Source organism: Brienomyrus brachyistius, chromosome 11 (assembly GCF_023856365.1).
Source record: "Brienomyrus brachyistius isolate T26 chromosome 11, BBRACH_0.4, whole genome shotgun sequence".
NCBI classification, from domain to species: Eukaryota; Metazoa; Chordata; class Actinopteri; order Osteoglossiformes; family Mormyridae; genus Brienomyrus; species Brienomyrus brachyistius.
Genome location: NC_064543.1, coordinates 32,053 through 55,014, shown reverse-complemented (window position 1 = coordinate 55,014; position 22,962 = coordinate 32,053). Strand labels below are relative to the sequence as shown.

The following is a 22,962-nucleotide window of genomic DNA, read 5'->3' as shown; positions in this document are numbered from 1 at the left end:
TTTTTCCATTTTGGATTTGAGTGCAAAATGGGAAATCGGAAAACCGCTTGTAATCGTTTTTTTGATTTTGGTTTTCGAAACCAATATTGGAAAAACCCCTAGTTTTTGGTTTTCCGGTTTTGAATGCAAAATCGAATGAACGAATCATACATGGATTCTGTCAATGGGCCTGTCTAGCGCTGAATGCTGAGTGTGAAATGAGACAAAAACATATAGAAGCTGTAGTTTATCCGTTTGTTGATGGCAAATGTAATGGTAAATATGAGAGATTGGGGAAATCAAGAACTATTTTAGCATGATTAAGGACAATCGGTTTGTTTTGTGCCAATCATTAAAACAATTTCTTCTTAAAACAACCCTCATCGCTGTGACAGTCTTAATTGGAGGATGAGTTAATTTCCTCACTGCTGTCGAGAAATGATTGAACTTGTTGGAGAGCTTCTTCAGTGGAGAAACGAAAGTGTGCCATTGTGAAAACAGCAAATACAAACTGACAGATTTTTATGCCATTGTATGTCATTTTATGTAGCTGCTTGCACATGGGGGCGTGTCCACAGGGAAGACGAAATGAAAAAACGGATTATTAAAGCGGATTATTTTCATAATGTCATATAAAAGCGGACATTTCTGTTTTGTTGACAGCACATTTGAAAGAAAGCACATTAAGGGTAGTAATGATATTTTTAAGTCTGTTTGGCAAAAATAAGCGGAGTTATTTAGGTTGTTTTCACGCACTTCAAAAAATCTGCCTTGAAAGAAAAAAATAAAGGAGCATGTTGTGATTTGTATGTATTTTATGAAAATGCCGATTTATTGTATTATTTTGGAGAACGCATTTTAAAGTAGACATTAAGGTTTCTGATTATGTATTTTTCGAATGTATGCAGCAAGCACTGGCGTAGATAATGACATTATTTTCATGAATTTAAAAACATTTTGTAAGGAAAGGAGCTGGGGATAACTGGGCTTTGGCCAAAACAACATTGATTTAGGACAAGTACTGTCAGCAGTCCTGGAACTTAAGAATGGATTCGACGTGTGTCAGTTGTCGTTTTCTTTCATAAAGTGAAACTACACTTTTGACCGTTCACTATCTTTCACACTATTGTCACCCATGCTAGCTTGTTGTGCGTTTATTGGTTCTAATTTGGAACCTGCTATCACTTCCCAACCCTAGCTACATTGAAATGTTTGGGACCTTGGTACAACCAGAGCAAACAAATGAACATACTAAGCTATACGTAATCAGAATAGGCTGAACAATTTGATGCTTAAATCCAGATTCATTTTTGAATTGACTACTGTAGGCAGTGGTGGCTTAATGGTTAGGGAAGCGCACTTGTAATTGAAAGATTTTTGGTTTGAATCCCTGACCAACAAGGTACCTCTGAGCTACCCTGAGCAAGGTACCGCCCCCAAGCCCTGCTCCCCTGCGCTGAATTAGCTGCCCCCTGCTGTGTCACAACATCACATGTGGGTTAAAGGCAGAGGACGCGTTTCGTTGTTGTGCACTGTGTGCTGTGGTTTGTCAGCAATGACCACTGATCATTTAATTAATTCTAATGTATACTGAATCAACTTTGCTGATGGAGAAATAAGAAAAACCTCAGTATAAGCTCTGGCAACCTCAGGATAATGTATACTAGATGTAAATATAGGCAATACCCAGGTCCTGACCAAGATCCATCGTGTAAGTCTGTCTTTAAGTCGAATTTGTAGGTAATTAAGAAAAAAATAATACAGTATATAATAGTGATCCTAATTATATAGTGACTAGAAATGGTACTGAAAGTATATGAAAGTAACTAGAAATGGTACTGAAAATATATGAAAGTAACTAGAAATGGTACTGAAAGTATATGAAAGTAACTAGAAATGGTACTGTATTGTACCTCGATCTGATGAAATGCTAAAGCCGCAAATGATTGTGTACGTTCATTATTATAAAACATTGTATTTAACGATTTTTTATATAATAGACTTTATGGTAATTCGTTCATAGGTACGAGTTGTCTAAGTCAGGAATTCTTAAACTGCGGACTGCCAGTAGAAAAACTACAATTACTATGAAATGTGCTTACTTACAAGCTTTGAATACATTAAACCACCATGATGGGTCTCATAAGATCAATGAAGGGGGGTTGTACACAGAGCTTTAAAACAGTACAAATGCTAAGGTAGCAATGAAGGTTGAGCCACAATTTATAGTAGAGATTATATTCAATTGTATGTACAGGTTCGTCTAAAGGGAAAGTTGTTTTTGGGTCATGAATAAGGTAATGTCAAGTTGAGCAACAGAAAAGCTCCCTTCCTTATATACCTTAGAATATGGAGGACTCCCGCTGTGCTGGATTGCTGTAGTTCTCAGTGCATCCTCCCCCCTCTCATGCATTTATTAATGCAACGACCCACAAAAGAACAGGAGGCCTCACCATTGGATGCTGGGAAAAAAATTAGCTAAGTAGGATTACCAAGAATGAAGTGAATAACCTTAAATGACTAATAAATTTGTATTTAATTAAAAAATCTAATTGTCCTGAATGAAAAGTGGGACAACATGGAAAATTACATTTGAATTTTTCAATGATGTTTTATAAGCTTCATTCATGCTTTTTGCATACTGTAGATAATATTGTGAAGTTGTGCTATTTGTATTGCAGTATTTTAGGTTTATTCTATTTTTTTAACATAAATGAACGTTGGAAGTGGGAAGGGTGGGTCCTTCACAGGATAACCAAGAGAGTCGGGTCTTTTTGTTGATTCATTTGACCTGTTCCGTACTCAAATAGGACAATTTATTGGTGTGTTGTGTTTTGTTCTTAGCGTAACCCCCAATACAGGTGAGATGCCTGAAACCAACCCCCCCCCCCACCTACATTTCTGTTTATTGTTTATTTTATAATCTGCAAAATTACTATTTGCTTTTTTGATAACTGTCCCACCTCATAATAAACAAGCTGGATCCAGTTCTCATGCTACACGAATCTGTTTGCCGTTCTGACTAAAGGGATTCTCACAACAAACAATGACGATCTTCAAGCCTCATTTAGCGTTTATACTCTATGGAGGCTAATTGGCTGGTGAGACTGCTGCCAAAACACAGCATCCCATCCACGGTTTTTTTGGAGTTTGCTATCTCTGTACTTTTTTTTTATTTATCAGTTGTCCCTCCACCAGCCCCCAGTGAGTGTTGCAGTAATGCTGTTGCATATGGAGAGGGTTGTGGGCATAGTATTAAAATAAACAAAGTTAGTCTTTACTCTAATTTATAATTATTGTTGTTTGGAAGAACACAAAAAATGAAAAATGTTGAGACCAGTATTCCTCAAGAAGGACAATAATAATCCGTGTTTGCAGGTATGGAATAAAAATTGTAATGTAGAAATTCTGGGATTCCTAAATTCATTCAATTCGGTGATAATTTAAAATCCACAAGAACAAGATAAATTTAATTGGCCTTCTCTTGGTTGCAGTGTTTCTTTAGTGCTTAGGTACTAACAAATATAAGAGAATGAAGAACGTAATGAAAAGAGACGGAACAGATCATTAGGATCATAATGATGCAAATGTGAATTTTACTTGTACTCCATCATGGAAAAGGCATGCAATCAAAATACTAATGCTTTGCCTCGCAATGCAGAGCTGAATTGGGTGGATTCTTGTATTGGAATTCTCATTTCATGTTACCAGATACTAATATGGTATACAGATATGGTGATACAGTATCTGCTGAAAGTGATTTAATCTTGAGAGGAAACTGATGAAGCTCATAAATTAGATGACAAAACACTTATTATATACTGCAATAATCTCTTTTCGTCTTCTGTTTTTTTCTTAAAATGTTTTTCTCCCAAGTTACTTCATCTTACCCAATTACACTCACCTTGTTATTCTCATACATACAGACTTTGGTCATCTTACCATGATAACTCTCCTCTGCAACACTGCTACACTACACTGCCGGCAGGATGAAAGTTATGCTTTTCCTAATATAAAAGTACTGCCTGCAAGCCTTGGGGAAAACTATTGACCAAAAAGTGAGTAACACAGGTGAGGAGTGCAGGTACTCAGCAGCTGTACATTACCGTTGATCAAAATAGAAAGAGGCAGTGGCTATGAACCAGGAAAAGAAGTGAGAGCTAAAATGACCCGATCTGCAAAATAAAAGCATCATTACAATGCACAGATGTCATCAGCCCCCATCTGCCTTCCTATTTATGATTCCCAGATATGGATTTTAATGATTTTAAAAAGCTGAGGGAGTCTTTGTAATAGGCGCTGCAGAGAGCATTTGCATTTTTTGGCTGAGACTGTGATTTGTCCTACTATGAAGTCATGAAGACATTTCCCCCTTTAAAAGGAGCATCAAACAGGGAATATATTATATATCGAAATGATGGAATAGTCCGTGACTGTGTCCGAATCTATAAGTTATAATTGTCCTCTCTGAGCAATGCTAAAGATTTCCATACGTTGCTTGGTAACTTGCAGTATTTCATAATTTCACACCTAGGCTTAAACATATATAGTATAATTTATAGTGCTGTCAGTGATGATTTTGTGCAATGCCTTCTTTCCTCTTTGATCTTAATTTTTTAGTCCAGAAAATTAAAGCTGCACTGTCGTTTAAAAGCTCCAAAAATATTCATGCTGCCTCAGATCTCAGTGATTATCAGTTCCTTGCTTATTATAGTCAGTTAACTGGTAACAACTCATAGAAGAGTAAGTACAGTTTTTGATACTAAGTTTTATACTGAATGATTGCACCAAAACTGGCACCATATACAGTCATGCTTCGACTTGCATCCTATCGAGTAATGTCTGATTGTACTTGTGTCTGATAATAACCGTGGTAAAATTTAGTGAGAGATGTCCCAAGCAGACATAGTGAACATTAGCACACATATTTAGCATAAGTCTATGCCATATGGCAAGAACCAAAACAAACCGATTCTGCTGCCACTACAGAGGATTAAGTGTGTGTGTGACCTAATGTAATACAGCATATTATTATACTTTCCCCTAAATGATTGAGGTACAATGTCCTCCACAATTTTTGGCACCTCTTGTAAAGATTTGTAAAAAGGGTTAGAAAAAAATCCACCATATTTTCATATCATACTGAATAAAACAAATTTATTGAAATAAAAACAAATTCTTCGTCAAGAAATAATTATTTTCAATAAAAACACGTGTGCCACGATTATTGCCACCCCTGCATTTAATACTTTGTACAACCTCCCTTTGCCAGTATAACAGCACTGAGTCTTCTCCTATAGCATATTATAAGGTTGGAGAATACCAAGCAGGGCATCTGAGACCATTCCTCTTTACAGGTCAGGGGACTGAGATGACCATGGCAGAAGCTTGATTCTGTGATCAGCTAACCATTTTTGTTTTGATTTGGACATGTGCTTAGGATAACTGTCCTGCTGAAATTTCCAGTGACGGCCCAGTTTTAGGTTCCTGGTATTTTTGATTTAAAATGTCCTGGTATTTCATGGAGTCCATAATGCCATGTACCCTAACAAGGTTTCCAGGGCCTTTGGAGGATAAGCAGCTCCACAACGTCTAAGAACCCCCCCCATATTTTGTATCTGGGATAAGGTTCTTTTTACTACAACCATCCTTCTTTTTACACCAAACCCACCTTCAATGTTTATTGCTAAAAAACTTCGATTTTGTTTCATCAGACCATAGAACATGGTTGCATAGTTATATTAGTGTTTTGCAAACTCCCGGGGCCTCGTGTATAAGCGGTGCGTTCGCACGAAAATCTTGCGTATGTCCGTTTCCATGCTCACGTCGAGATGTATAAAAACGAAACTTGGCGTACCGCTACGCACATTCTCACGGCAGCTCCACACATGCCGTACACACGTTTCTGCTCGGTTTTGTACACGGACGGCTCCCAGTAGTAAATCATTGCTACTGTGGTTTCCCTTTTTAAACTCTCAGTCGTAACGCTGACTTTATCCAATACACCGACATTAATTGTATGTTGTTTACAAATGTATGGCACCTGATTTTTATTCAATTTGTAACAATAAAACGGTGCATAAAATGACCGAACTATTACAACTGCCATGGCAGCTCTTGCATTATTGGAAGACGTAGCTTATGGAAGAATTAAAAGAGAACCCGTATTCAGGGATCAAAGTGATTTAGTCAACACCAAGTCGCGCCATGCCAGCTGTATGGGACGGCATAATGTCACCCAGATATATAAAATTTCCTTACACTGTGGTTGAACAGGCAAACATTAAAGTGTAATTTGCAGCGATGTGCGGTTTTCCCAATGTAATTGGAGCCATCGACTGCACTCACATTGCTATGAAGGCACCTTCAGAGAACGAATTTGCTTATGTAAATAGAAAGCACTTTCACTCTATTAATGTACAAATTATGTGCGATTCGAACATGCGTCTCATTAATGCATGGGTGTCACCGCCATTAAATCTGAGGGGGACGTGTCCCCCTCACATTTCATAATTATTCGTTTAGATCCCCCCAAATTTATCGTAAAATATTAGTTTTATGCCAGCGTGTCCCCCCCACATTCAAAATGATTCTAACACCCCTGCATTAATGTTGTGGCTAAAAGGCCTGGCTCAACCCATGATTCGTTCATTCTCAGAAACAGTAGTGATGGAAACAGACTTGAAAATGGGGTGATGCAGCCCGGATGTAAGTGGATGGGTACCTGTAAGGTTCATAATGTACAGTCATTCATTAAGAAATATCAACATATCAAAATTAACTCTTCCTTCAAATCATATCTGTAGATAAAGGCGAAAATAATTGTATCATCTGTGCAAAAACAAAAAACAAATTCACTTATTTAACAGACGAAATTAACTAAGATGCCAATTTCCACTGAGGAAAAAGTTAGGACACCCTATGCCCTAAAAGCTAGTATGTCCCCCCTTGGCTGAAATAACCTCAATAAAACATTTCCAAAACCATCTATCAATCTCTGAAATCGTTGGCATAAAATTTTTCCACTCCCCAAAGCAGAATTCCTTAAGCTGTGTGATGTTTGCATGGTGTCTCACACGCATTTCATTGGGGGCTTAGGGTGGAGAAATACAGTTGTTGGAGTTGGGTTTTACAATTCTACAATGCCCTGCGATGTCTTGGTGCCCCATCCTGAGTTGTTCCCTACCTTGCGTGGATCCCTTAGCAACCCTGATTAGGACGATTGGTTAAAGAAGATGGATGGATGGAAGATTCATAACTCTTGGTTCCCAGAAGCCATTATCATATAATCACAGGGCACACTCACACATGCACTCCTACGGGCAATTTAGCAAGTCCAGTTAGCCTCAGCATTTTATTTTCTAGTTCTTTTTCTTAGTTTTTTTTCACATTTTGAGTTTTCTTATGCAATCTGTAAACATACCTGTTGTTTGTATTTATATTGCTTTATTTATACAATATGCAAGTATATGCCGGAAGTAGGCAGAGGAATGATGTTCCTTAAGCACTAATGCCCAGCTGGATCACATTAGACTGACTGCCCAACTTGGGATAAGATGGCCTTGCTGGCTATATTAGACAGAAATGGACTTCTGCAACTAAACATCTAAACATGTTCAATTTGTGTGCTTTATGCGTATGTAACCTAACACGGTGGTTAGAAATCTTGGTCTTCTAGTTGATTCAGATTTATGTATTTATGCTCACATAAGAAGCATTTCTATAACTGCGTGTTATCATCTATGGAACATAGCCAAGCTGCATAAGATGCTCTCCCTTCATGATGCAGAAAAAATAATACATGCCTTTATAACTTCCAGACTGGATACTGTAATGCCCTCCTTTCTGGTTGCCCATCTGGATCCCTACATAAACTTCAGCTGGTACAGAATACAGCAGCCAGAGTTCTCACAAATACTAAAAAATTTGATCACATTAGCCCTGTCTTATCTTTCCTTCAATGGCTTCCAGTTAAGTCTCGAATTGACTATAAAATACTGCTATTAACCTATAAAGCACTGAATGGCCTTGCACCAGAATACCTTAGTGATCTGCTGACCACATACAACCCTCTGCGCTTGCTTCGTTCTCAAGGTGCAGGATATCTGTTAGTACCCAGGGTATAAAGAGCTACGGCAGGCTGCAGAGCTTTCTCCTACAGAGCTCCTCTGCTGTGGAATGGTCTTCCACCGGATGTGCGGGTTTCAGGCTCACTCTCAATATTCAAGTCTAGACTAAAAACACACTTATTCAGTCTAGTCTATAGGGACTATGGCTTACCCACTTTATTGGGGCTTTGGGTGGGGATGCTGTTAAAGCGCTTTGAGACAATGTAATGTTGTGATAATGCACTATACAAAAATAAATTTGTCTAACATTTTCTGAGATATTTATTTAAATAGGCTTAGTTTTTGGATGTAAAGTCTTTCTTTCTATTAAGCCTGATATCCTCCGCTGACTTCCAGTGACAGTGGTATACCTCTTTTTTGTTATCACAAGCTATGGTAAAAAAGAGCACAACTAAAAAGGCTGGGTTTGTAATACTTACTCCCATAATGTTTTATTCTGAGATTGGTTTAACATATATGAAAAATGATAGTAGTGAATAAACATTTGTGCTTTTGTAAATATTCTTAGGTAAAGTGAGAAAAGACTTGGAAGCTATGAGGCCTTGTGTTTTACAACAGAGTTAAGTAAATACTTACTTGATTACTGAATACATCAATCTCAATGATGCAAAATCATTTCTCCTCAGCAAAATGGACACGGCTGCCAGACCGATATACGCAGAATGCAAATTTTTCTACATGCAAGGACATTACTCAGGGCAACTGCTACTAAATCCACCAAAGCATCATATACACTGAAAAATATCTCAAAAATAGCTTAAATATAATGCATATGTAACTTCCGGGATAGGCTCCGGACCCCCCGCGACCCAGTAGGATAAGCGGTTTGGAAAATGGATGGATGGATAATGCATATGTAATTTTTTGAAAGACAATGTATATAATAATCTATAATCATTTCTGCACAAAAGTATAACTAGAATTTGTAGAAGTTTTGAACACATTTGCGGTGTTGGGCATTTCAGGTCCAGAAAGTACAAATCCAGACCAAGATTTTTTTTCTATTAACCATTTAAACATAGAGAGTCACAGATACAGAGGACTCACCTGGTTGGTAGAAACAAAATCTTGGTCTGGATTTGTAATTTCTGGACCTGAAATGCTCAAAACTGCAAATTTGTCCTTACTCATACAGTACATGTAAAAAAGGAAAATTCCAACTGAAATGTGTAGTGAGCCACAAAATTCCACCAATCCAAAGACAGTGGCCAACTGACAACCATATACTGGCCATAGAGCATATGTGTGCATGTGTATGCCCTCTAGTGGACAGGCAAGCAGGATGCACCTGGTTATGATATGTCATAATAATATGATATTTTTTTGTAACTGAAAATGAACAATAGTTCATGTTGGATAAATTGCTTTGCAGTATCCCTTGGAATTTTCTCAGAAACAGATCAGTAGTATTTAATTTATCAGATTACTCTGGCAACTTCAGGGAATTATTACCTAAATGATAATTCTGACAAATAATTAATCAAATATTGTGAGAATATTAATACCATTATTTCCTCACAAAGCATTATCACTGGCACTGAAATAGTTATTATTGCTGCTCACAAATTATAAACAAAAGCTACCCACTATGTACACTGTAAAAAATTTTGCCATATATTTTACAGTAAATTACTGGCAGCATAGATGCCAGTACAGTACTTTTTACACTAGGCCACTGTATATTTATTTTACAGTATATCTTGTGCCTTCCAGCTTAGTAGACAATGAGTGATTTAAATGACTTGTTATACGCTATAATTAAGCTTTTGATACACACACAGAAAATACACTGAAACCATAATTACGTTCTGTATAAGTCTTTACTGTAAGTTTTTAGAAAAAACATATTTCACTTAGTTTACAAAAACATTACTTTTATATAAAGATGTTAATGGAAAATGTTAAACAATTCTTACATTTCCAATGTTTCACCATCATCCATCCATTTTCGAAACCGCTTATCCTACTGGGTCGGGGGGGGTCCGGAGACTATCCCGGAAGCAATGGGCACGAGGCAGGGAACAACCTAGGATGGGGGGCCAGCCCATAGTAGGGCACACTCACACACCATTCACTTACACATGCACACCTAAGGGCAATTTAGCAACTCCAATTAGCCTCAGCATGTCTTTGGACTGTGGGCGGAAACCCCACGACGACATGGGGAGAACATGCAAACTCCACACACATGTAACCCAGGCGGAGACTCGAACCCAGGTCCAAGAGGTGTGTGGCGACAGTGTTAACCACTGCACCACCATGCCGCCCCGTTTCACCATCATGTAATTTTAAAATCTTTTGAATTGTGATTTTCAAAAATGCAAAACTAATTGTCGAAATAAGGAATAAACAAACTACCATAAAGTTCACAGGAGCAATAGTATGTGAAGGGAACAGAAGCAGGTTGAAGTCTTAAAAAAAAAAAAAAAAAAACTTCCTCATATTCCATCATTCCAGGTGGTCAAGTTCGGCAGAATCCCTACAAACAGTGAAGTACACAAGCAATAAATAAACCCTGTTATCTACAGTATCATTACCATTTTACCATTTTAGTTTCACAGGTAAATTTCACAACACTTCCGACTCTAAGATTTCAACAAGTTATTGAAATCAGTTCAGACAGACACAAAACTATAAATGAATATAATACCCTAAAATAGTGCTTTATGTGCATGAATAAAATGCTTCAGGTACCTTATATGAAGTCCCATTCAAACTCAGTGAGCTTTCTAATTAGTGAGCAAACGTGTGGGTTGATGGCAACAGACTTCTTCTGGACTAACTTTCCCGTCTTCTTGCTCTTCATTTTCCTTTGCTTATACCTCTCACCTTCTCTCTGGGCTGATTTTGAAGAAATTTCTGAAAGAAAAAAAACATGCACAATCAATCTGTCTGTACAAGGAAAATTGTTTATCTTTGTGTTTATCTGAATGTATGTCCTGGTGTGTCTGTCTGTGGGTGTGAAGTGTTGTTCTATCTGTATATGCTATGATTGTGTCTGTATGTGGTATATTTGTGTCGGTCTGTGAATGTATTTCTTAGTATGTCTGTGTGTGTTAGTGTTTTTCTGTTTGTGAATGTGTGTGCTATATTTGTGTCGGTCTGGAAATGTGTGTGGTATATTTATGAAGGCCTTTGAATGTGTGTCTGTGTGTGTTGTTTTGTCTGAGTTTAGTGTGTCTGTGAGTATGAACATAGTGTTGTTGCTAATAAGGTTTATAACTAAGGATTTTCTAATGTAATTCACTTTTGAAAAGTCAATGTCACAAAATGTTACCTTTGTATAAATTCAAGAGTGCAAGCAGGTATTCAAGAGTGCATCTTGGTATTGGAGGTTGAAGTTGTAGTAACACACAAAGAGTGTTGCTAATCCAGACATGAAGGTTGGCTGCACCCCTTGGTGAATCACCTGGCCTTCAATTCCAATCATCCATTTCTGTGTACTAGAGCCGTCACCTACAACCATCAAAATTTATTCAAACATGTTAACAAGTATTACCGAACAAGAAATTGAGCTGATGAAAAGTAAGATTATACCAAGAATTATCAGCCTTGGACTCCCTGGCAGGCAGCAGGTCCTCTCAATATCAGCTGCAGTGATTGTCTCCTGTAAAATAACAACACAGTGGACAAAAATTAGTCAGACACAAAAATATTTTGTCTTTAAGTACAAAACAGAAAAATAAAACTCAGAATAAAGTAGAGGGTAACTACGTCCAGTTGTAAATGAATACATTTGCAATGTAATATACCATTAAAGAAAATACATATCTTTAAAACTGAAATGCTTACCTCTGTCTGGAATATGAGGTCCCATTTTTCTTCTTTAAAATGTGCCATTAGCAACTCAACTACAATACTATATACTTAAAGGTAGTAATGCGACGATTTAACTGCTGGTATGAAAAATTCTTCTCTGAAACTAACCGGTTCATGTATAAAGAAAGGTCAGAAGACACAATGCCCTCAAACAAATCATGCCTTATGCAAGGCGGTAGCCCATGGCAGACATGAAAATGAATGAGATTATTAAAAACTGAATCAAACTATACACCACAATCTGAATTCACCTGAAATAATTTTGCATTTTCTGAATTTTGCTTACATGCTTATAAGAAATAACGAGGCAAACTAAAACTCTTCGCGTTTTTAGCTGATTGTGTTAAAACAACTGTGAGACAAAATCTGATGACAGACTTTACACAAATATCACACGTTCTTTCTCCTGCGGTCACAGCTAGCTTCACCTAACTAGCAAAACTAGCACACTAGCAAAAAACTAATTAAGCACCAACACCAAGTTAACGTAATACTGATAACAAGAGGACCAAAATATAATAATGTTAATCATATCATCTAACGATAACTATCAAATAACAATGAAGCTCCAATACCTTAAACCTTAAAATATATAACAACCACTACTCAGTTCTTAAAAATAACTGAGTGTCCACCACTTGAACAGACAAAAAAATAAATAAATCAAGAAACATGGTATTACTCACCTTGACATCCAATTGTGTCGCTTTTCTCTGTGCCAGCAACGGCGAACTAAATACAGCTCCTTCGCGCCTGTTTCAGTTCAAACAGCACAACGCCTTCTAACCGCCAAAATGACCTTACTTGACGATAATGCATCAAATATAGCCGATCACTATGAAAATATTTGTATTTTAAAATATGTAAAACTGTTAAAACAGTTGAAATATTACGTTTGAAATATTTGTATTATTTCAAACTAAATAAAATAAGTGATGCAGAATTTAGCAAGAATACGTACCTATTTTGAAAAATACAGGTACTTGTCAATTTTTACAGTATAACTCTGATTTTACTGTAAGTGGACTCCATTAAATACCATTTATACCCACAATGCATTGTAAAATACTGTAAAATACCGTAAAACAATATTACAGTACCATACTGTTGAATTTTTGCTGTAAATTTACAGTTATTTTTTTACAGTGTATCACTATTGCTTAAAACATCTTCACAAGTTGCCTCAGCTTTCCTTGGCTTTTTCTGGCTCCATGCCTATACGTGACATATTGATTTTTGCCCAGTAAACTTCATACACTGGTCTGTGACCAATCAATTACTGAAAATGCATTACTGGAGTGGGTTGCTCTTCACAGCACACAATGAGCTGTGCTTGAAGGGGACGATAAGGAGAGTATTCTTTCATTTTGTTAATAACAGGATACATTCCCAGTTCTTGTTAAGAGGGAGACTTGTTCAGTGATTGTGATAATATCCACTTGCATCACTCCTCAGCAGTATTAGCACTGAAAATAACTAAAAAAATGAGATCAAATATCCACACTTTTACTATACATATTTGTAGCTGGGAAGGATAAGACAAAAAAAGGCATATTCTGTAATGTCATAATATTCTGGAATATACAATTAAAAAAATCTCTCCATATTTTGGTGCGTGTTTGTTGGACGGATTTTAAGTTACTAACACAAATATTTCATGCAATTAATTTAAATCCAGTTAGAATGAAAAGTAATTCAGAGTTCTGCTTTTGGTCATCCATCTCTTGGTTGAATTTTATTGATTTGGATTATTTTCTGGTAGCGTGCAGTCTCTGACCCCTTGGCAGACAAATGCCATAAAAGGTCCACTGGCAAATTTCATCCATAAATGAAAAAATAAGCATATTCCAAATAAACACATAAGCATAATCTGACGCAATAAAATGTCCTCATGAGATTATACATGCCTCCGACTCTAAGACTAGTTTGGCCAGTTCAAGCAACATATTTTGTTTATTGCTTTCATATAAAGACTATCCATGAAGGCAACATTAAGTGCTGGATTTGACTCCAAGACTGGATTTTCTCAAACTATGTATCCTAATGTACTAAGTTACCTTATATCATTTAGCTGATAGAACAGCTGTCCTCCCCCTGGCCTTCAGCTTTATAGTAACGGACATGACTGTGGGTATCTATGCTATAGTACTTTATGAAATTTTGTAGCCATCTCCTGATACGCAGAGGGCAATGACCTTTTCTGTTTTCAAACAGTCCTCTGCCTTTCTCTACAGACATTCTAAATGTACAAGGCCTATTTACACAGGAAATCTTGAGGTCACTCAGCCCTTCTCAAACCTTTCTCAGAATTAAAAAGCAAATCATCTTTATCCAGATTTATTTACCTTTATAATTAGTTATGCTTATTGATTGTATAGTGAGATCTAGTGCAGATTAACTGTAATGAATTGGACCTCGTATAATATTGAAGGACAAGGGATTCATCACATTAAACTTAATATATCATTTGTCTATCCAAAGACAAGCCTGAAATTATGTGTATAGAATGTGGTTTCCTTAATGTCCAATCATCAACATGATAAACATGACAACTTAAATCATAACATTCAAATTCAAATAACTTTATTTGCCCCCGAGAGGCAATTAAAGGCACACGTGGCAGTTGAACAAGGACACAATGACATGCAGGCAACAGTATTTGAAAGATGCTGTGCAAAACTGCAGTCAATCAGGAAGATAAGAACTGATAAATATGTAAAGGGAGGGATTGTTAGTGGGCATGGGGGGCTCAAGTGCAGAATGACTGACAGGTTCCAGTACTGGGGGGGGGGGGGGGGAGAAGAGAAGTCTGTGAACTGAGAAGTTGGACGGCCCTGGGAACAAAGCTTGCTCTGCTTAACCTTAATTCAACAGTATACATATACAAAACATAAGCTATAAGCAGTTATGAGTCACCTTACTCTTCCTGGTCAATCATATTAATTACAGAGAAATAAAAAAAGGATTTCTTTGGAAATGCTCCAATTAGGAGATTTTTCAATTTTTGTCTTGTAGAGAGGACTGTTTGTGAGGTACATTGGGATATACAGTAGTGTCTATTTGTGTTATAATTCAACTTCTTGGGAACCCAGAGTTAAGCAGATCCGCTTTAAAATAAAATTATGTGTGTGTCTCTCTCTCTCTCTCTCTTTTATATATATATATATATATATATATATATATATATATATAAGTGGAGGTCACATGTGTGCGGAGTTTGCATGTTCTCCCCGTGTCGTCGTGGGGTTTCCTCCGGGTACTCCGGTTTCCCCCCACAGTCCAAAAACATGCTGAGGCTAATTGGAGTTGCTGAATTGCCCGTAGGTGTGCATGTGTGAGTGAATGGTGTGTGAGTGTGCCCTGCGATGGGCTGGCCCCCCATCCTGGGTTGTTCCCTGCCTCGTGCCCATTGATTCCGGGATAGGCTCCGGACCCCCCGCGACCCAATAGGATAAGCGGTTTGGAAGATGGATGGATGGATATATAAGTGGAGACAAGAAAAGGTAATACCTTATATGCCATTTCATTGCACCCATCTCTGCTCAATTAAACAGTTTTCACCCGGTTTATTTCTGATAATGCACAGTATGCCTGAGAGTTATTTTAAGGTGATTACAATACTGGTTACAATGGAGAAGGAAAGCAGTAAATGGCTTATTTATGTTTGGACAATTGATTTTTGTGAAGTTTAGGATAATGGTAAAAAATTAAGTTTGAAAAATCTATTTATTGTATGACATTCAGGAACTGAGAAACTCTGAATATGAGCAGTAGAAAAAATAAGAAACCTGGTTTAGTTGAAATATATACAAATAATTATGGAACATTATTGTGAGATTAGAATAAATAATCACGGAATGAAGGTTTCCTCTGTAGTCAAAATCCATCGCTGACCCTGAGTCAGTAGAGATCAGTTCTGGGTTCACAGCTTTTACAGCGTGTAATCCAAGAAATCATCACATAAAGATGCTTAACACTAGATTTAAAAATAAAGAGTCCAGTGACAAACTTCACCTTTTTAAGAAGTAAGAATTCAGTGCTGTCACTTGAAATTTCATGGGCAAGTCAGTCCTGTTAGTAAACAAGTAAGTTACAGTATGTGTGTATGTCAGGCACATCACTAATGGAGAAAGCTCTTTATTTTTTAATACAGCCCAAAATATAAGTTGTAGGACTCAGAGATACTGCATTCAACTGTAACTGATAACATGAATAAATATGACAGGCTGGCTTTTCATTCAGGCGAAACTGAGATTGTTGGTGTCCCCTGTCGCCGCTTGCTGGGTGCTGTCCTGCAAATCAGCGCGTGCCGCAGTAGTGCTTACGAGTCGAGGAGCATGACTAACAGGAATATTATGCATCATGCATACCATACCTCAAGTGGCTAAAAATCCCAGATTGTACCATTGGAAGAGTCTAGGTGGGGGGATGTGGGATTGATTTAGTCTGTCAACTGCATAATTCATGTTGAGTTATTTGAATCCATCCATCCATTTTCTATATCCGCTTATCCTATTCAGGGTTGCGGAGGGTCTGAAGCCTATGGGCACTAGGCAGGGAACAACTCAGGATGGGATGCCAACCCACTGCAGCACATGCTCACACACCAGTCACTCACATGTGCATATGTACAAGCAATTTGACAAGTTCAATTAACCTCGACATGTTTCTGGACTGTGGGGGGAAACCGGAGTACCTGAAGGAAACCCCATGATGACATAAGGAGAACATGCAAACTCCACACACATGGAGCCACAGTAGAAACTCAAACCCTGGTCCCAGAGGTGTGAGGGAACAGTGCTAACCACTGCACCTCAGTCCCACCCATCGAGTACAGCAAGTTTAGTTAATATTAAGAAAGTTACAAACGAGAGAAGGCCATTTGGCTCATCGAGCTCACTTGGAGGGAATTAAACTAATAATTTAAGCTTGGCAGGATCTTGTCAAGTTCAGATTTGAAGGCATCGAGGGTTTTAGCTTGCACTACCCCGTTGGGCAGCCTATTCCATACTCTAATTACATGCTGTGAGAAGAAGTTCTTTCTCAGATCCAAAGTGTTCCCCACAATAGTTTCAGACTGTGGCCACAGGTTCTTGAATTAGAATTCATGTTGAAGTAACAATTTGGATGAACCGCATCTAGACCAGTTAGAATTGAATATACCTGGATCACATCACCCATTCTCCTTAGTCAAGGCTAAACAAATTCAGCTCTGCCAAATTCTGATTGTAAGACATCCCCCAAAGGCCAGGAATCATTCTTGTAGCCCTACATTGGACTGCTTCTAAAGCAGCAATGACCTTTTTGTGGTAAGGTGACCAAACCTGGACACAGTATTCAAGGTAAGGTCTGACAAGGGAATTATATAATCTTAGCGTTACCTCCCTTGATTTAAACTCAACACACTTGTGTATATATATCCCGGCAGCCTTTTTAACTGCTTCCCTACATTGGCGACAGTCAGACATGGAAGTGTCAATACACACCTAGGTCCTTTTCATAATCACCTTCCTTATTTTCAGGTGAAGTCATAGAATGTCTGTACTTTATACTTCTGCACTCTACAAAGACTACCTTACATTTGTCTACATTAAATTTCATCTGTCATTTATTAACTCAGTCTTTAATTAGTTTGAGGTCCTGCTGGAACATTTCTTGTTGCTAATTCAGAATCTGCTACACCCCCTAACTTGGTTTCATCAGCAAATTTAACCAGTTTCCTGTACATATTGGTATCAATATACAATATAATGTGTAGTAGGAATAATAATGGTTCTAAAATTGAACCCTGAGGTACCCCAACGTGGATACAGGCCCCTTGTGACATTGTGTCTCTAATAACTACTTTCTGTTTTCTGTCCGTTAACCATTTTTTTAACCAGTTAACATGTCCGTTTTTGATCCAATCCGCTACAGTTCCTACTATACAGTACCTGCTGCTTTGAGCTGAAGTAGGAGTTGTTTGTGTGGGACTACAACAACAACAAACACATTTAATTTTCTATGGTGCGTTTTTACAACATTACATCGTCTCAAAGTGCTTTACAGTATCCCTGCTGAAAGCCCCCAGTAAGTAAAGGGACTATATCAGAGGCCTTTGTTTCAATCATAATGTTATTAGTGTCTAGTCATTTTTCCCTGGATTATTGGAACCATCAGTTGTCCAGTTATACAAGTTAAGCTAACTGGTCTATAGTTTGAGGAATCACATCTATCTCCCTTTTTAAAAATGGACCTTATATAAGCATGCTTCCAGTTGGAGGGTACTACACCTGCAGATAGTGATTTTTGAAGTAGCCAAGTTAAAGGTCTGCAGATAATATCTCCTCATCTCCTTTAAAAATGCAGGTAAGATCTCATCAGGGCCATTAGATGTATTAATTTTGAGCTTAGCCAGACCCTGTAACACATCAGCTTCAGTTATACATGTATTAGTCAGAGGTGGAGCCAAGTTTGAAATAATATCAGGTATGTTATAAGAAAATAAGAAATTTACAAATGAGAGGAGGCCATCAAGCTCGTTTGGGGAGAACTTAAGATTTTAACAAATCTGAGCTATTAGTTATCTAGCTCTGATTTAAAGGAACCCAGGGTTTTAGCTTGCAGAAAGACTATTCCGTACTCCAGCTACACGCTGTGTATTAAAGTGCTTCCTCAAATTCGTTTTAAAATGTTCTCCTGCTAATTTCCACTTATGGCCATGAGTTCTAGAATTTAAACTAATACTGAAATTGCCATTTGGCTGAACAGCATCCCGACCTGTTAGAATCTTATATACCTGGATCATGTCCCCCCTTAGTCTCCTTTGCTCGAGGCTAAACAGATTCAGCTCAGCTAACCTCTCCTCATAAGACAAAATTTATGTATTCTTGAGTAGATGCCTGTGCAATGTAATCGTCAAAATCATTAACTATGTCCTCATCATTCTCAATTAAATGACTTGCACTATTCTGTAGATTTGAGATTTAGAGGGTTCTTGGCTTTGAAATAGAAAATTAGCCTTAAGCCACCACTGCCCACCATTATCATTAGATACCAAATAGTGTAAAAAAAAAAAAAAATTCTGTTGACACATCTAATATTTTTCACCTTGGTCTGTCCCAACGTCCTTTGCTTCTTTCCATTGATGCTACAGAGCCATTTTCCTCTTGACTTTCTTCTTAATTTCAGTTGAAAACCACCTTAGCTGTATTTTCCCAGGTTTTTGTGCGAGAAACTGGTTTGAACTCCCCTTCAGCTGGCAGTAATGTGCTTTTAAAACATTCCCACGCCTCTTCTACAGTTCCAGTATTTACCTCCATCTAGTTTAACGTTTCTAATTTCAATCTCATCCCATTATAGTTTGACTTCCTAACATTGTGTATTTTTATTCCTGGTTTTGCTTTATAGATATGAAAAATTACCTCAAATTTAACCATGTTATGATCATTTGATACTGCTGACCACGACATTTTAATGGCAAGGCTACAGTTTTTGGTTGGTTTTAAAGGACAGGCACTGTCCTGGTTCTGCTCATATTTTACTCACCGTCACCAGTATGGCCAAGTGACAATGCGAACAATAAATCCTCTGAATCCTCCACAGTGAGGTATGGTGTCTCGCAAGTTTCTGTCCTGAGCCCACTACTGTTCACCTTATACATGCTGCCCCTCGGTGATATTATTAGCAGACATTTCATTTTTAGGCACACACACATCTGTGCTTGTCTGTTAAAACAGACGAGCTGCCTCAGCTGTCAAAGACGGAGACATGCTTGGCTGAAGTTAGGAGTTGGATGGCTAATAAATTGCTTCTGTTAAATCCCAATAAAACAGATGTAACACCAAATAGGTGTTACTACTGGGCCCCAGGACAGCCCAGGGTGTTGTTGATTACATAAAGCTCGATGGCTGTCTAGTCAATGTAAGTACAGTGGTTAAAATCCTTGGTGTCACCATTGCCTCAGCCTTGTCTTCGGATGCTCACATAAATAACATGGAAAAATATTCTGGAACAATGCTCTCCCTTCAGGATGCATGAAAGTTAGTACTCACATTTTTAGAGTAACTTTGCTTTAGCTGTTTGCCTTTTTTCTTTCACCTCTTATAATGTACCAGTCATGGCCGAAATTATCAGCACCCCTATAATTTTTACAGAAAATGCACCATTTCTCCCAGAAAATTGTTTCAATTAGAAATGTTTTAGTATACACATGTTTATTTCCGGGGGCGGCATGGTGGTGCAGTGGTTAGCACTGCTGCCTCACACCTCTGGGACCCGGGTTCAAGTCTCCACCTGGGTCACATGTGTGTGGAGTTTTCATGTTCTCCCCATGTCGTCGTGGGGTTTCCTCCGGGTACTCCGGTTTCCCCCCACAGTCCAAAAACATGCTGAGGCTAATTGGAGTTGCTAAATTGCCCATAGGAGTGCATGTGTGAGTGAATGGTGTGTGAGTGTGCCCTGCGATGGGCTGGCCCCCCATCCTGGGTTGTTCCCTGCCTTGTGCCCGTTGCTTCCGGGATAGGCTCCGGACCCCCCGCGACTCAGTAGGATAAGCGGTTTGGAAAATGGATGGAATAAAATTACAAAAAAATCTGAGGACTTGGTTTCTTTTTCTTGATTGTTTTTACTGAAAGGTTTATAAGGTGCTCTTAAACACAATGGTTTGCAGAAATGGTTCAAATGATTCATAGAATATTCTTAGAAGCAGTAGGAGACCTACAGTCAACAGCTTTGGGCATTACCCACCCATTCATCTGCTAACCTCCAGTAGACGGTCACATGGAGGAGTACTTCTAGAAAGCAAGGATACACCCCAGACCAGATGTCAGTCCATTGCAGGGTGCACACCCACACAGGTTTGTAATCATATCTTTGTGGGGACTCTCCATTCATTTCTATGGGGAAAACTCTAATCCCAAAATGACAACCCCAACCCCTACCCAGCCCTAAGCTTAACCATAAGTAACCAAACAAAATATGAGACTTTTGGCATTTTTACTTTTTTTTACTGTATTCATATATGTTTGTGGGAACCTGAAAAAATGATCCCCACAACATCAAAAAGGTTTTTATCCCATCATGGGGACCATTCGGTCCCCACAATGTAATATAAAAATAACACGTGCACCCTCAGCAACATAGACACTGATTCACGTAACCACTTGCCTAAGGATTGCATCAGGAAATTAGAGTAGCCTTAGGAAACCCACAGAAACACAGGGAGAGTAGACACACTCCTTACACACAGGGCAGGCGCAGCATTCAAAATCCTAAAGATGTCAGGCCTCACTTCTGTTTCTTATTTGATTTATCTCATTGCACAAATAATTTCTTTGCTTTAAAATAAAGTCTAAATATTCTGAAAACAGTCTTAAGGTTTTATAGTTGAAAAAGTATGGAATATCAGTTTTAGTATTCAATGACTATATCTTTATCCTTTGCCAAATCTTGCAAAAAATCATTCTGACCATGTAAATATGCCATTTTCTTCTCCATTTTCATCCCAGTTTCAGTTTTGTTTTCAAATTTCTGTTGGCCTTAACTGAACACAGCGCCTCAAAGTTACATGTTTGGAACTGTGAAACTATTCCAATTTCTTTCTTTATGTATTGCAAGTTACACAGTATAATGAAAGATAAATAGTGCCTACTTGAGGAGTAGCCATTTTTCACTTATGGCACCAAACAACTTGCAAGCGGTTGAATAGTGTGAGGGGGGGCCAAGATACTCTAGACGAATTGGCAATACAGTGGCAATTACAGTCAGTCTGTTTGCTCCAGCACTCAAGGACACAGCTGGTGGATAACGCAGCTCAAACTCAGGTTATTTTCCATGAATAGCAAGGGTATCTTTACCATTTGAGCTACTGGGACATGCAGAATAGAATATACAAGTTTTATATGGTGTGTGTAACAGTTGATAATTAATTTATCTTGGCACTTAACCATCTCTCCTATTTGACTATCCCTGCCGGCCCCTGGAGGATGGGCTCCCCCTTTGAGTCTGGTCCCTCCCAAGGTTTCTTCCTTCTAGGGAGTTTTTCCTTGCCACTGTTGCCTATGGCTTACTCACTGGGGGCTTTGGGTGGGGATGCTGTAAAGCGCTTTGAGACGATGTAATGTTGTGATAATGCACTATACAAAAAAAAAATTGTTTTGTTGTTTTTATTTATGTGTGTGGAGAGGTCATGAAATTCAGTGTCGTGGAAATAGCATTAGATACCTTACAGTTTTGAAATAACATTAATATAGCTCTCATGAATTCCTGTTGATTTTCATTGTTAATTTAAACTATTAAAGCTGATCTCTGACTTGGCAATACACAGAGAAGACCTCCGGGGTTGTCAAAACATTGGTAAGTTAATTTTCTTATATCTACTAAGGGTAATATTCACTTAAGCAAACCATTATATGATTAACTAATTTTATTAAATATTTATCCTCTTGATGGAATGGATTGTATAACACTGGAAGCACCTTGTCAAATATGCAGTCAGACAGAAATGGTTTTTGCTTTTGATGTGATTCTAAGCCATTTTCTTATCCTGGTCCCTTTTCACTGCACACGATTTTTAAAATATTTTTAAAAGAAGGGAACAGAATGGTGCTCTATGATAATCAGCCTTTCCTGCTTGCATTTTATGCATTTCACCTTGCCTTCCATTCGAGTGACATCTCCTGACTCAATGAATAATTCCACTTGAAAGTTCAAAAATCATTGTTGTCTACACCTGGGATACATTATGTACTGTGCAGTAGGGAAACTGGTGCTTATGGCTATTGTTTAAGCTCTGTTTTTCAAATAGACCAGAATAGATTGTTGTTAAGAGAAATACTCTGATTCAGCTGGGACTTAATCCCTGATGTACGGTACCTGGCCTAACAGGTGGAGTAGTGCTTGTCATGTTTAACCTGAATGTAGCAGTGAATGGAACTCCCACTGATGATTATTGCTTTTATCAACAGAATGAATAATATAAAACATTGGTTGGGCAAGAGACCCTGTATGATGGTTGAGTGAATCTGCTCTGCCCATGTGTGACACTGATTTCCCA

The 22,962-nt window shown here is 38.1% G+C and overlaps 1 protein-coding gene and 1 long non-coding RNA gene across 3 annotated transcripts in view; one reads left to right on the top strand and one right to left on the bottom strand.

The window, feature by feature from the left end:
* The window catches only part of LOC125752034 (F-box only protein 11-like), a 60,981-nt gene that overhangs the window by 20,078 nt on the left and 17,941 nt on the right, over positions 1-22,962 (top strand). The gene's annotated exons all lie outside the window — the stretch shown is intronic.
* LOC125752036 (uncharacterized) lies at positions 9,169-19,576 on the bottom strand. Its single transcript, XR_007400841.1, has 5 exons — positions 19,455-19,576; positions 11,646-11,715; positions 11,386-11,564; positions 10,803-10,967; positions 9,169-10,587 (listed from the first exon to the last, which is right to left on the bottom strand). It is a non-coding gene; the product is annotated as an uncharacterized LOC125752036 (long non-coding RNA).